The 15,169-nt window shown below is 41.3% G+C and overlaps 1 long non-coding RNA gene across 4 annotated transcripts in view; it reads left to right on the forward strand.

The window, feature by feature from the left end:
- Positions 1 to 6,256: 6,256 nt before the first annotated feature.
- LOC124466063 overlaps positions 6,257 to 15,169 on the forward strand; it is a 32,980-nt gene continuing 24,067 nt past the window's right edge. The window contains exon 1 of one of the 4 annotated variants that reach the window (XR_006955871.1): positions 6,257 to 6,295. This is a non-coding gene — a long non-coding RNA (uncharacterized LOC124466063). Of the gene's footprint in view, positions 6,296 to 14,156; positions 14,478 to 15,169 lie in introns of those variants that run through there. The other 3 variants (XR_006955870.1, XR_006955868.1, XR_006955867.1) reach the window with 3 other exon arrangements.

A 15,169-nucleotide genomic window follows, 5' to 3' on the forward strand; every position in this document is an offset into this window, starting at 1 on the left:
CGTCTTTTTCAATTTGAAATATTCGATGCGCGGTAATATGGAATGTTAAAGAATGTTATGAGGACAACCTGTGAGGTTCTGCTGGATTTTACAACGGCATGGAACGCGATATAGCCAATCACAATCAAGGATGGGGACAACCTGTTATAGAATTTAACTTTGCATAACGTTCCCAAGCCTAAAAGTTATCTAAATGTGACGAACGTCCCGAACGTTTACAGAACAAGGGGGACGTTTTTTAAATGTTCTCTTTTGGTTCTGAACGTACTTTTTTGAAAGTTTCCTGTATGACTTTATGGAGACGTTCCATGCTCGTTATTTTGTGGTCACACCGCAAACATTACAAATATGACATTTGGGATTTTTAAAGAACGTCCCCATACAGTCCCCTGATAGTCACATGGCGTTCTATGTATGACATTGGGAGAACGTTGTTTTGGTTATTCTATGGTCACATACCACTAAGGCCGTCAGAGTTTTCCTTAATGCTACTGTAGCTAACGTTGTTAGTTAGTGGATTGATGCTAACGTGGTTAGTCCCTTTTTTGCATTCAGTTACATGTAGGAACATTTATCTGTATTAGCTTAAATGCTTAGACATATCCAATGTTTATCAGTGTTTACTATGACCAGGGGCCTATTCCATAAAGGCCGCTCAAAAAAGCTAGACTTAAAGTCCTAAACCAGACTTGAATAAGTTTAATTAGTCAAGCGGGGCTTAAGCGGTTCCATAAAGGCCAATTTCAGCTCACGCAGTCCTACTAATTCAAGTCAGATTTATGTAGTCAAGCTAATTGCGCGTGCACCCTATTTTTTAACAGCCCGAGAGGTAAAACATGGATCATACAATCCACCACGGCAAAAGCAATGCACACGGCCACATGACTTCTTCCAGAAAGAACGTCCCCTTTAAATCGTGTACAATGACAGCTTCTTCATCCACCGCTTCAATCAAAGTAAAATGACACGCCATGATTGACGTCATCAACGATAAGACCTTCGTTGATTAATTACCTTCTAAACTAATCTAAATTGACTTTTTTGACATCGTTTAAAATAAATAGCCTACTATTAATTAAAACATTATCCAGTTACCTAGTGCTAACTTCTTAACATGGGTTTTGTGTCGGGGAAATGGAGGGCGGATTTAGGTTTGTTTTGCAATTGTAGGCTACTGTTAACAATTATATTGCTATGATAATTATACTGGGATAATTTAGATTGAGATGTAGGCCCATGCCTGATGCCTAAACATTTGAAATCACAAACTAACATCCATACATTTAACGGCTATGGTGCATAGCCTATCAAAGCATTGTTCATCAATGTTTAATGCATTAGGCTAAATGTTGTTGCCTATGTAGGCTATTTACGTTGATTTTCTATCAATGTTGAACTGATGAGCGTTTTTTTTTTGCAAGTTGAACTGTTTCCTGTCTGACGACCTACCGCGCTGCACCTGAGCTGCTCCAAACTTTTCCCAAACTTTTTTGTCTTGTTTATTGCTATATTTTATATATTACTTCATTTATTCATTTATTGTGTCGTTACCGATGTAATCTATACATCTACTGTCTCAATTATAGGTTTACTCGGCACGGCTTTTTTCCTTGGAGCTCGACGCTACTGTTCCTGTTGAACTAGCCAATTCAACGTTCTGACGAATTATCTTGGCTGGCATAAACTATTAACGTAAGTTAATTATAATGTCTCACACCCACTCACATTGTCCTACATGTGTCATTTTGTTCGAAAAGTTGACTCTATTAGAGAGTCGCGTTCAGTCGCTTGAGGAAGAACGTATGCTAGTAACTTTAGATGCGACTGGCGCAACATCACAGACAGGGAGTCCTAGCGTGAGTGAGGACTCAAGTTTAGCCCCACCGGTTTCACCTTTGCAGCATGGTGGGAGTGGGACTCCGCAGACGTTAGTGATCGGTGACTCCATCACTCGTAACATTAGATTGGAGGGACCAGCGACAGTTTACTGTGTACCTGGGGCCAGAGCTACCGACATAGAAGCTAATCTTAGGGTGCTGGCTAGCACTAGGGCTAAGGCAAATGCCCAAGCTAAGGCACATGGCGCACGCACTGATGATAGGTATGAGAATATTGTCATTCATGTCGGCACCAATGATGTTAGGCTGAGGCAGTCAGAGGTCACGAAGGTTAATATTGCTCGGGCATGTGACCTTGCTCAAAAGATGAGTCGGCATCGAGTAATAGTCTCTGGCCCACTACCTGGTAGGGGGACTGACGAGATCTACAGCAGGCTTGTCTCTCTCAACCGCTGGTTGGCTCGCTTTTGCTCAGAACAGGGTTTAGGATTTGTAGACAATTGGTCTCGTTTCTGGGCCAAACCTGGCTTGTTGAAAAGTGACGGGCTCCATCCTAGCTGGAGAGGTGCTTTTCTTTTGTCTAGGAATATTGAAGCTATTCTAAAGCAGACCTGACACTCACTAGAACAAGCCGGGCTACAGTCTCTTAGAGAGTCTGATAGGTATGTTGATAGGCATGCTGTGAGCTGTTGGGGCCCCGATAGCTCAGCTTGTAGTGTAGCCAGGGTGGTTGCTGATGTTGTTTTTCCCATTGAGACGGTGTCGGCCCCCCGCCCTTTTTCCAAATTCCGGCCCTCAATTATTAGGAATTATACCAATTTAATATATATTCAGCCTTGCTCACCCAATGCTCTTCCAACTCAGTTTCCTGATAACAGTGCCACCTTTTCAGAAGTATTATCTACGTCTAAAGCTGCCAAAAACCCATACTGGAATGTTGGGCTCCTAAACATCAGATCTCTATCCACAAAGGCCGTTTTGATTAATGATCTGATGTCTGACTGCAGCCTGGACCTGATTGGTTTCACCGAAACCTGGCTAAAACCTGATGAATATTTCCCCCTGAATGAAGCTTCGCCTCCTGATTTTGCGTATTCACACATCCCTCGTGTTTCAAAGAAAGGTGGTGGTGTTGCTATGTTATATAAAGCTAGCTTCAACCTCAGCCTAAAATCTGTCAATACCTTTAAATCATTTGAGATAATTTGTATGAAACCACCAACTACTTTAAAAAGGACTAATTCTACTACTGTTGCCCCCCCTCCTTCGTTTTGTATAGTTACTCTATACCGGCCCCCTGGCCCATACTCCCTCTTCCTTGAGGAATTTGCTGATTTTAGTGCTGATCTTGTGACATACACTGACAATATCTTAATTATGGGTGATTTTAACATTCATGTCGATGACCCAAAAGATCCTCTAAGTAAGGCCTTTACTGCTCTTATGGATTCCACAGGTCTCACTCAGGTGGTTTCTAAACCTACCCATCTTCACTCGCATACATTGGATTTAGTTCTCACGCGGGGAATCAAGATTAGTGATGTCATTGTTCATACCCACAATCCTATATGATCAGACCACTGCCTGGTAACCTTTAAAATGGATCTCTGCCAGAGCCTTGGAGGCACCCAGAATATTTCTATTAGCCGCTGCTTAACCCCAAATACAGCTCTGGAACTGGCTAGTATTCTACCCGCTGCACTAGAAGCACTTGATGTCCCGAATAAATCATTAAATGCTAAAACAAGGGATCTGAATTTGGTTCTTCAGCAATCCCTAGATTCTGTTGCTCCACTCAAACCAAGGAAAAGAATAGACAAGAAACTGGCTCCATGGTATTCAGAGGAAACCCGCACTCTCAAGAGGTCCACTAGAAAATTAGAGCGTAAGTGGCGTACCACTAAATTGGAGGTTTTCCGCCTGGCCTGGAAGGACAGCCAAATAGAGTACAAGCAAGTCCTCATCAGGTCCAGATCAGAATATTTCTCTAAGTTGATTAGTAAGAACAAACACAACACTAAGTTCCTATTTGATACTGTTGCAAAACTCACTAAGAAAAGTACACTCTGTGTTAGTTCAGATCTCTCTCCCAATGATTTCTTAGATTTCTTTGACCAAAAAATCTATGCAATAAGGGACAAACTACAGACTAGTCCTGGAGGAGTGGCCATCAACACTGATTTTCCCTCTGTACCCAGCATTCTGCATGTTGAGACTCTCACTCACTTTAACCCTATTTCTATGGAAGCATTCATCAAGCTGATAGATTCCTCGAAACCCACTAGCTGCCTTCTCGATCCCCTCCCTGCCAAACTTTGTAGGGAACTTCTCCATATTATTGGACCGCCCATGCTTAGTATTATTAATGAATCTCTTGTAACTGGACAAGTCCCTGACGATTTCAAACAAGCTATTATCAAGCCCCTTCTTAAAAAACCAAACCTGGATCCAGGTTGTCTTAGCAATTACAGGCCCATTTCAAATTTGCCATCTCTCTCCAAAATTTTGGAAAAAGCTGTGGCAAAACAGCTCACTGAGCACCTCTCCTCAAATCAGCTCTATGAACCTCTCCAGTCTGGATTTCGTCTTCACCACAGCACTGAAACTGCATTAGCCAAGGTAGTCAATGATCTATTATTAGCCTCTGACGCGGGCTTTAGCTCTGTCCTTGTTCTTCTAGACCTAAGTGCAGCTTTTGACACTGTAGATCATGAGATTCTCCTGGAACGTATGGAGAACTATGTTGGGATTTCTGGTACTTCACTTCAGTGGTTCAGATCGTATCTATCTGATAGATCACAATATGTCCACTATGATGGTTGCTCATCCAGGAGCTCCATTGTAAAATACGGAGTACCACAGGGTTCAGTTTTAGGCCCTCTGTTATTTTCACTCTATATGTTGCCTTTAGGAAACATAATTAGAAGTTTTGGGGTAGATTTTCACTGCTATGCAGATGATACTCAGCTATACATGTCTATAAAGCCGGGAGAATTTCCACATGCTATGGAAACCTGTGTTTCCGGGTTGAAAACTTGGATGACTGCAAATTTCCTTCTTCTTAATTCGGATAAAACCGAGGTTCAAATTTTTGGTCCGAAAAAACACCGAAATAATTTATCCCATCTAACCTTAGACTTAGACGGCGTCAAAGTATCTCAAAGCCAGCTGGTAAAAAATCTGGGAGTCACAATGGACCCAGACCTTTCATTTGAGTACCATATTAAGCAAATCACCAGAACAGCATTTTTCCATCTACGTAATATTGCCAAAATACGAAAATTCCTCTCAAAGGATGATGCTGAAAAACTAATACATGCTTTTGTTACGTCCCGATTGGACTACTGCAATGTGTTGTTCTCTGGCCTCCCAATTACCTACCTAAAAAACTTACAGCGGGTGCAAAATGCTGCTGCTAGACTATTGACTAAAACTAGAAAGTTTGATCATATAACATCGACTCTTATCTCTTTACACTGGCTCCCTATCCAAGCCAGAGCTGATTTCAAAGTTCTACTACTAACTTACAAATCTCTGCATGGATTGGCACCACTGTACCTCTCCGGTCTCCTTGCACCCTATTGCCCCGCAAGGTCTCTAAGATCTCAAAATGCCGGCTATCTGGTAATACCCAAAGTTAAGAAAAAAACTGCTGGAGGTAGGGCGTTCTCATATAGAGCACCTCTTCTTTGGAACAAATTACCCATCTCAATTAAGGAAGCTGATACTGTCTCGACATTTAAAACTAGATTAAAAACGTTCTTGTTTAGTCAATTCTATGATTGTTAAAGGGAAGTATGTGTGTACTTTCTATGTAAACCTGGGATGTGTGCTTGCCTATGTGTGTATCACATGTAACTTTTAAATTTTAATTATAGCTTATGTTCACATTGCCCAGCTAGATGTTACAAATAAAGTAAACCTGTTACTGTATATTGTTAGTATTATTATTATTATAGTTCCGTTGCTGTATATTGTTACTGTTATAGTTTTTATTACTAGTTGGAGACAACGGGGGACTGGCTGTTTTCATCCTTATTCGTATAAGTATAACCTACTTTAGAGTTCTTTCCCCTGGAACAGATTTCATGTTCCAACTGAGGGGGGCTGTCGTTGTTTTGGTGTGTGGGGCTGCATCAAATACCCTTTTTGCTCTGTTAAATTGCTGCACTAGTCCACACTTGACCGGTGGGGATCTCATTCTATTTTGACTGTAACTGTTAGCTGCTCCTGGCATTCTCTAATCCCTGCTCTCCTCTCTGTCCCCCCCCCACACATTCCCTGTGGTGTGGGGGGTTTGAGCTGTCAGGACCTGCTTGGTCGTCGGTCTGCCAACGCTGAACCAGGTCGTCACCCGGAATCCAGTCTCCATGACGGCCAACAGCGAGTTTCCCGGTCCCATCCAACGTCTATAAAGCCGAACAATGGATTTTGGTGTTTCAAAACCCATTGACACTGTATGACTATGTTTAGCTTGTGTTCTGCTCCTCTCTCTTACCAACCGTCTCTGGAGGAGGGGATCCCTCTCTGAATTGCTCCTCCCAAGGTTTCTTCCATTTTTTCTCCCGGTGGGAGTTTTTCTGGGAGTTTTTCCTTGTCTTCCTTGAGGGTTTAGGTTGGTTGAGGGGCAGTTCTATGGGCGCATGTGAAGCCCTCTGTGACATGCTTGCGTGTAAAAAGGGCTATACAAATAAATTTGATTTGATTTGATGAGAATAAGAAAATGAGAATATACGTGGTAAATCATCGTCTTCCCGTTGGGTCAGTGTTACAGGGACGTCTGGTTAAGCACCAAGTCACGCTAAGCCTGACAGTTAGTCTGACCCTGACCAGACTAGTTTCGTAGCCTAAGTTGCCATAGTAACCAAGTTCGAACTACGTTGAGCTAGCTTTATGGAACCGAATGAACAAGAAATGAGTCCGACTAACTGACATTAGTCTGGCTTATTTGGTAAACTCGCTTTATGGAACAGGCCTTTGACCATCCTCAAATCTCAAAGCAGACAGCTATTTATCAGCCTGCCTTTCAGGTCCACAACCCCTGGTACCCTGAGTGTGCTTCCTGCCTACCAGCCTTCTACCCCTACCTCCTGCTCTGCATCCAGCGCTTGGCCCAGCCTCCTACCCCTACCACTTGCTCTGTATCCAGTGCTGGTCCCAGCCTCCTACCCCTACCCCCTGCTCTGCGTCCAGCGCTGGTCCCAACTTCCTTCTTTGCATCCAGCGCTGGGCCCAGCCTCCTACCCCTAGCCAGCTTCCTACCCCTACCCCCTTCTGCATCCAGCGCTTGGCCCAGCCTCCTACCCCTACCACCTGCTCTGCATCCAGAACTGCCACTCTCGGGAAACTTCCGGGTTCTGAACTAGTTGCAGTTCCACTCTAGTCCCAAATGAGGGCACTAATGGTCGAGTGCAGAATGAATGGAGGTCTATAGAGTTATACCCCTCAAAATCCACTTTTCTCAGGATATCATTTGTTTTCTAGTAATTTGAATTCTGAATTTGAAAGGGGAGGCAAAACAAATACACACTGCTGGGTGTTTAGTTTTTTTTAAGTAGCTTTTTTGTTCTAAAAAGCCTTTTACAATGTCAATGACGTCATAGACATTGTACAGCCAGAGATACTGCATTTATGGCAAGCTCTGGTCACTTCCTTTTGTCTCTCGAGGCATCAACACCACAGCTGACAGGTTAGGCTCTACTCGTCAATACACATGCTAGAAAGAGTTTTGGAAATAAAGGTATATATAAATTAGTGCTGTCAGTTAAACGCGTTATTAACGGCGTTAACTCAAACCCAAATTAACGGCGTCAATTTTTTTATCGCGCGATTAACGCTCTTTTTGACCGAGCAAACTTTGTCGTTTTTTTCACATTCTGTTGCAACAACTTCTGACGTTAGAAAAACGACAATACCACACCGGATCTAGCTAGACCGGAATCAAAACAACAGGCACGCCACATACTTGTTTGGGCTTGCGAGCCGGCTAAAGAGTAGTAGCAGAGCCCCTATACGGATTAGACATTCTCTGGTAGTAGGCTAACGTTACGTTTTGAGTTGATTGCCAGCGCCAGACACCAAAATGGATGCCAATAAGATTCTGAATGGAAAGTTTACTTTTAAAAGGTTGCCAAATGGTTCCATTGACAAGACCAAAGTGATCAGTGTGTTCTGTTGTTGTGAACTGAGCTATCATCGCAGCACGTCGTGGTGAGCTATCATCGCAGCACACAACTGATGCAAATTCTCCGCCCGCTCGTCAAAGCCAGGCGATTGCAATGTTGTTTTCAATTTAAAAAAAAACTATTGCACGAAATCCTAACCACTTTTCCATGTCGAGAAGAGCATTAACATTTGAAAAAAGAATGGATGAAAAAGAAATCAAGGGACATTTACAATAGATAAAAATGTGCGATTAATTGCGATTAATCGTGAGTTAACTATGACATGAATGCGATTAATCACGATTAAATATTTTAATCGTTTGACAGCTCTAATATAAATATATTTAAATTAGTACAGATTGTTCCTGTTATAATTGCCTTTTGTTTAACCCTTGTGCTGCCTTCGGGTCACATGACCCAAAGGTTCATAACAAACCATCGTTGTGTTTACCCAATTTACCCAATACAAAAACAAATAAAAATATAGCTGCAAGCAGTGATGCGGGTTCCAAAATATTATAAAAATGTACATTGTAGAAGATGGAGAGTTGGACAACAAGAGAGTAAAACTACTTCATGTTTGGCCAACAACAACTGGCTGAAAATTTGAACTCATGAGCATTAGGTTACAAGTCAGTCTCTCTATCCTCTTTGCTACACACCAACTGTTGAGATTGTAAGAATAGAAAGGGCAGAGTATTAGCTTTAGGACAAAGGTTAAGAAACGGTTGACATTTCAAGGTAAAATTGCATGAAATTGCCCATGGTACATCAGAATGATGTCTCCTTGAAGCCAAAAAAGGTTTGAAAAACCATTCAAAATTATATTTGATTTATTGACACAAAGATATTGAGGCAATGTGGACATTTACATAAATACACCCCTTTCAGACATTTTGTATTGCATTTTTCATTCCATTTCAACCTATATAAGGACACATCTGCCCCCACACTATTCCCATCCATACTGTTTCCCTCTCTGCCAGCGCAAGTCACGCCAAAGCATGTTCAGAATTTCTCAAAGATAGCTTGATAATTAAGCAATAAGGTACGAGAGGCAGTAATTTATCGTCAATAAAGTAGGCCTACGTGTTCCAGGGTGTTGTTAGGCCTGACGCGCAGCGGAGGAGCTGAAAAGCACTTTATAGCAGTGAACCCTTAGCCTGGCTCTGCCCTCCAACGTGCTTCCGCTCAATTTGGATTTTGCTTCTGTACTAGGTTTGGGAGCTAGGCTCTGATGTCGGTTTCCAGAAACAAATTTTTTGTAGGTCCAATCAGCGAACAGAGGGAGTGGCTGAGAACGATGACGTTAATGTCTTGTTTGAGTAGTTCAATAATGGCGGCGGAGAAAGATGCGAGCGAAACTATTCTGCGGTTGTGGCAACGCTGCCAAATATAGGTTAAAGCCGGAGCAAGAACATTCCTTGCTGAGTTTTGTTGGTGGCCATGATGTTGTGGCCCTCCTCCCCACGGGGTTCGGGAAAAGTTTGATTTTCCAGCTACGGCAGCTAGCTCCGTTACAGTAGTGGTGAAGGAGTTGGCTAAGGCGAACGCTTGCGATTGGTTATGGCAAATCAGAGTGGCTCTGGGCGGATCCAATAGTTTTAAACTTCAACAGAGGACCCGCCTTCAAGGAAGTTAACGTTTGTCAATCGAGAGATCCCAGACCCTCTGTACAAATGAAATGTACGAGGGTCTGGTTAGGACCAGGCTAGTGAACCCTACGGTTACCAGCGAAATTATAATTAGTAAATAAATAGTAAGCTGCATTTCAGCACAAAATAGTTATAGCCAACAAACGTTGTGTATCGCATTTCAGTAGCCGAGAGAAAATAGTCCCGTACGTGTGGCTGTTGCTGCAACGGACAAACAGTATTGTGAACTTCACGTTTGTTAGCCTAGCTAGATCTCGCACCATCTCATTCATTCACATTGCTCATTTTATAAAAGTTGCTTTAAAATAACAATAATGACAATAGGACACTTTCAATAAAATAGTATTTAATTTAAATACAAGGCCTAAACATTCTAAATCAATCATAAATGTTTCGTAGGCACTGGGTATATGCTAGCTAGCTAGATATGCTGTAAACTAGTTACGAGTGACTTGGGATAGGGAGGACAATAGAACGCGTCATTTTTGGCCTAGGCTAACCAACTGTCAAATACTGTGGAACGCCGGTAGCAAACGCATTAAATCGAATGCTAAGTTAGCCTGAATGTAGCTAAGAACGCCACTGAGAATTCTGGCACCGGAATTTTAAGGTCCACGTCCTTTTCTTAGCTCTATAACTAGCGACTACTATCGAGATATTAAAAACAAACATGCCAGTTAACATGTAGACACTTACCCCTTAATGCTATCAAATGTTGGTTGCAATACATATTGAGGAAGTGTGTGAAAATAATGTTTATACTTTTTGCTGCTTTGGCTACCTTTCATAGAAGGTCGGCACCACTGGGAGACATATCTTAAATGAAAGAGTAGGTTGTTTTCTTCAAAATAAGGTATATTTAGTCAATTTTAAAACATATACATTTTGAGAAAAATCAAGTTGAAGACATGTTGCTGAAAATCCCATAGGAATGCATTGAAATCTGAACGTTCTATCGAGAAAAAGGTTGGTTTTTCCCTTGTAACTTTTTCCCACATGTCGGCACCACCCTGATACTTCCTGGAAAGCAAGGTTACGTAGAAAGACGTCATCAGTCAAATTTGAAAGAAAATCGAAAGACATACATTTTGTGTTTTGGCTCCCTGAATGAGTCTTTCAGAAACCTGTGACGTCAGACGTTTTGAGCCTCTAGAACTCCCGCGCTTGACTCATGCTAGGCTGCTTCCAATGCTCACATCAATTGATTGACAGTATTAGTCTACTACTAGCCTTATTATATATACCCGTATGTGGATGTAAGTATCGGTCATGGTTACTGGTTTGAAAGATAAATATTTTTGACACTTTACATGCATCTTTTCAGTGTGCAGAACAAAAAACAAACATTGATGATATAAAAACCACTCTCTTGGTGATTTAAAAAAAAAGAAGTTTCTATCGAAATGATTCATGGTCGTGATATGCAAATGTTGTTGTCACATAGCACCAATCGGAACCAATCATTACCCTTTTGTCTGTCAGGAAATGCAAATCTATTTTTAAAAAAAGCGCGAATATTCTTTTTTTCCAGCAATCAATTTTGCAAGACAGGAAATTCTATGGCAGATAAAAAGACAAGAACTACTGAAATTGCATTCACAGGTGAGGGGGAGCAACACATGGCCACTTGCAAAAGTTTAGGTATCATTTTAGATCCAAATAGTCTTAGGGTTTGTGGTAAATTACCATTAGAAACATTAACAAATGGGATCATGATCGACATTATCACGCTTTGTCACACATTAGTATTTCAAATGCCAGCGCACCTTGTAACGTTTAATATAATTAAAAATGACTTTAAACTCCACAAGCATTGAAAAGATGTAACTTTACCGGACAAAATGACCAATTTAAATGACCAAATACTGTAGGCCTACTGGCAGGGCCGCCCATAGAAATGGCTGGACCCCTGAAAAGGTCCAGTGAATGAGCCCCCCCTAATAGGTCTTTAGGCTACTTATATTAACGCATGTACGTGTGTGCTCTCTCTCTCTACATTAAACATATGTAAACAGAGAGATACTTACTCAGCGATGGGTGCTACATTATAGAAAAACAAATACATCTTTATACATAAAACTTAAACATAAAGTTTAATAAATATAACTGAGAGGCCTTAACAACTTGTGTGGTGCCGGGCCAGACACACACACATAAAAATAAGAATTTGACATACTGAGATCTGCTACACTCACACCACATTTTGTAGTATAAAATGCAATTTACCTGCCTTCATCTTTGCCTATTACACAGCTATCTTCCTTTTCTTTCTGGATGCAAAGTCTTTTATAATGTGTTTAAAGTCAATTTGTTTAGCCATTTCACACTCAATGGCAAGTATTGTGATTGAGCCTCTCCTGGCTCATTGTGGAGCGCAAGACTTTGAGTTTACTTAAGGACCTTTCTCCTCCTGCCACAGTGAATTGGTTAAGGTAAAGTGCAGAATATCCTCAGAGCAATGAGCAATGCAGAACATGCGCTTTCTCAGTGTCAGCTTTGCTCAAACTAGCTTCCTCTTGGCTAGCAACGTGACTACTGCTGCTCGTCTCTGCCATAGATATATCGATGGTCTCTGCAGCCTGGCTGGGAGCATCTTTCGAAGTTGACTGGAGAGCAAGCAACAACAACCATTATCTAGCGGCTAACTTGGTCTAGCGTTATGTTGTGTCCTGTACCCTGACTCTGTTTAATAATCAACACTTGGTCCAACCCTGCGTTCGCACCACTCGTTGACTTCACCGGTTAAGTCAACAATACAATGTTTATGTTTGCTTTTTTTAAGTAGACCCTAATCGTGAGTATTTCAGTTCAAAATAAAATTGGTTATAATTTCTTAAAATATTTTGGGACGAACATGATTATTGCTGGCATCGCGGCGTGGCCCCACCACGGCAGGGCCCCAGAAAGTTTTCCCATATATGGGCAGCCCTGCCTACTGAACATGTATTAGCAATGAATGATAGGTGTAGAACGCTTGTTATAAGCTTAGCGAGTGGCAGGCAGACAGCAGGCAGTTTATGAAGGGTCACTCTGTTTGAGGATGTAGACATCCACAGAGGACCCATCTTAGATAAGTTGTTGGAGTCAACGTCAGAGGAGTTTGATGCTATGACTCAACAAGTTCTAGAACTTGTATTTGCTAGTTTAGTGAAAGTTTGCTGTAGGTTGGTAGCGGACCACTTGGAACAAGGACGGTATGATGATGTGTCTGAAGATCAGTATCATGTCCTCAGATCAGTGCCCAAAACAAATGTTTCATGCGAGAGGGATTTTGTGATATTTGATTATTTGATTAGATCAAAGTTCAGGGCAAGTAAAATAGCATTAGAGGGTATGGTCATGTTTAAGAAGAATAGGTCCTGGGAATGGTTGTCAGGGTTAGATCCAGATAGAAGAGCTGAAGTTCTCGCCTCAGCTCGGACATCTGTGAAAGGATTTATAAATAGGTTTGTAGTCTTGCAATGGGTATGTAATATTCAGACTGTATTGGGTAAGTAGTCATTTGTTTGGTTTTAGCATTGTGTTGTCTGATCAAGTGGGCCTGTGCGGCACTGACAGACTTAGCTTTGCAGTGTGTCATTTAGCTATTGGTATGTAATATTCAGGCTTTGTGGTAGCTTGAGGATATTCATGATGGACCATTTTGTGATATGAGACAGGGGGCCCCAGTAGGGGGTGACTCCCTGTTAAGCCAAATGGTCTGCCATAATATCTGATAGCTGCATTGGGTAAGTACTAGTAGTATTTGTTTGGTTTTAGCATTTGGTTGTCTGATCAAGTGGGCCTGTGCGGCACGGACAGACTTAGCTTTGCAATATTAAAACGGAGTATGTCTATAAAAGTAGATACAGGTAGGATTAAAAGTAAAACAGTTTGGTGATATGAGACAGGGGGCCCTGTAATGGGGTGATTCCCTGTTAAGCCAAACTGTCTAGCTAGTATAGAAGTAATAGATACAAGTTGCTCCCCTGAACCTTCACCATGGATGCAGAGGTGCCCAATTGTCCTCTGAGAGCTATCAACCTGTAGGTTTTTTTCACAGGCAATGACTACATTTTGGACCATAAGTTTCATATCCCTATAAATAAAGTATATTATTTATAATACAATTAGTGTATACTTTTTTTCCATCATAAACAAACAGACGTGTTCAAATCAAGGTATTTGAAAATAATGGGCAATGTCTCAACAAGCACATACAAAAACCCTGTTCAATGTTAAATACACCCCCAAGTGGCCCAATTTACATTACAGCAGTAATGCTAAACGTGACAAACATTTGCATATTCGTGGTCTCGATTTAACATAATTATTTATAGCGAAGTACTGGACACCCCATTAGCTCGCAATGTACAAAGAATGTAAGTCTGGATAAGAGCAGATAATCTGATAATAGCATCTGCTAAATGACAAATGCTAGTCATATTTCCCGCGCTGGCTAGAAGCAGAGCTCTGTGACGTAGAACAATGGCGTTCTTAAAGGGAAGCTTACAGCTTCTCGGTGCCACAAAACTCAAGGCTTAAAACGGTGGAACGTTTCAAAAAATTACCTAAAATCACGCCTAAAAACTGGATTTGTGAGAAAACTAATAGAGGTAACTGAAATCTGACTTCGGATAAGTTTAAGTTACGTTAGGTTACATACGGAATTGAAAGAAAAACTGAGCAAAACTGATAGGAAATTTTTGGTCTGTCCTCCCTACTTGGGACTCGATAGACTAACATTAGGCTGTTGTTAAGGTTAGCTTATGTTGATTTGGTTATCTCCATTAATTGTACATCTGTGGAAACGTCGTTTTAAGAAGTCAAGACCAGCTCAGGTAATTGCGTGGTTACGAAGCTCAAATTAAATAAGTGGATATCCAGTCAGCAACTAATGGCTGGCAGATGTGAACTTGTAACTAGCTAGCTAACGCTAGCTGACTAGACCTGAGCTTCCGTGCAACGTTTCATTAGCTAGACCTAGTTAGCACTGATAGCACGGGACAGTGCAATATTATTATAGAGGGGGTTCGGGAAATTTGTAATCACTGAGGGTCATCCGATTAGAATGGGAAAGAATGGAGACTTGGAGGTCCAGCTGGATTATTAACACTTTGTATTGTATTTGAAGAATGTATTGTTGTTGGGTGAGTGCGTGTGTGTGGTTCTGAAAGTAAAGTACAAACAGAATGTACATTAATACACGACCCTGTGTGCTGCATTTAAGGAACAAATATATACAGGGAACTAACTAAGGATTCAACCTCTTAAGTAACAACATGCTACTGGCTTACTTTAAATCAACAATGGCATGTAAACTAAATGAGAGACCGCTCAACAGGTTAGCATCGGTAAACTTGAACACTCGTATTTGTGCGTTAGCAGTTTATGCTAAGCGAGTTCACGAACATCATGCTAGTTTATTCAAAATACACTCCTTATGACAATTATGAGTAACGTAAACTATCACGAACAGATAATAACGAGATACAAAGTCAACGTACATATACATGGACGCACACAAAGTCAA

Source organism: Hypomesus transpacificus, unplaced genomic scaffold (assembly GCF_021917145.1).
Source record: "Hypomesus transpacificus isolate Combined female unplaced genomic scaffold, fHypTra1 scaffold_62, whole genome shotgun sequence".
Classification (NCBI taxonomy): Eukaryota; Metazoa; Chordata; class Actinopteri; order Osmeriformes; family Osmeridae; genus Hypomesus; species Hypomesus transpacificus.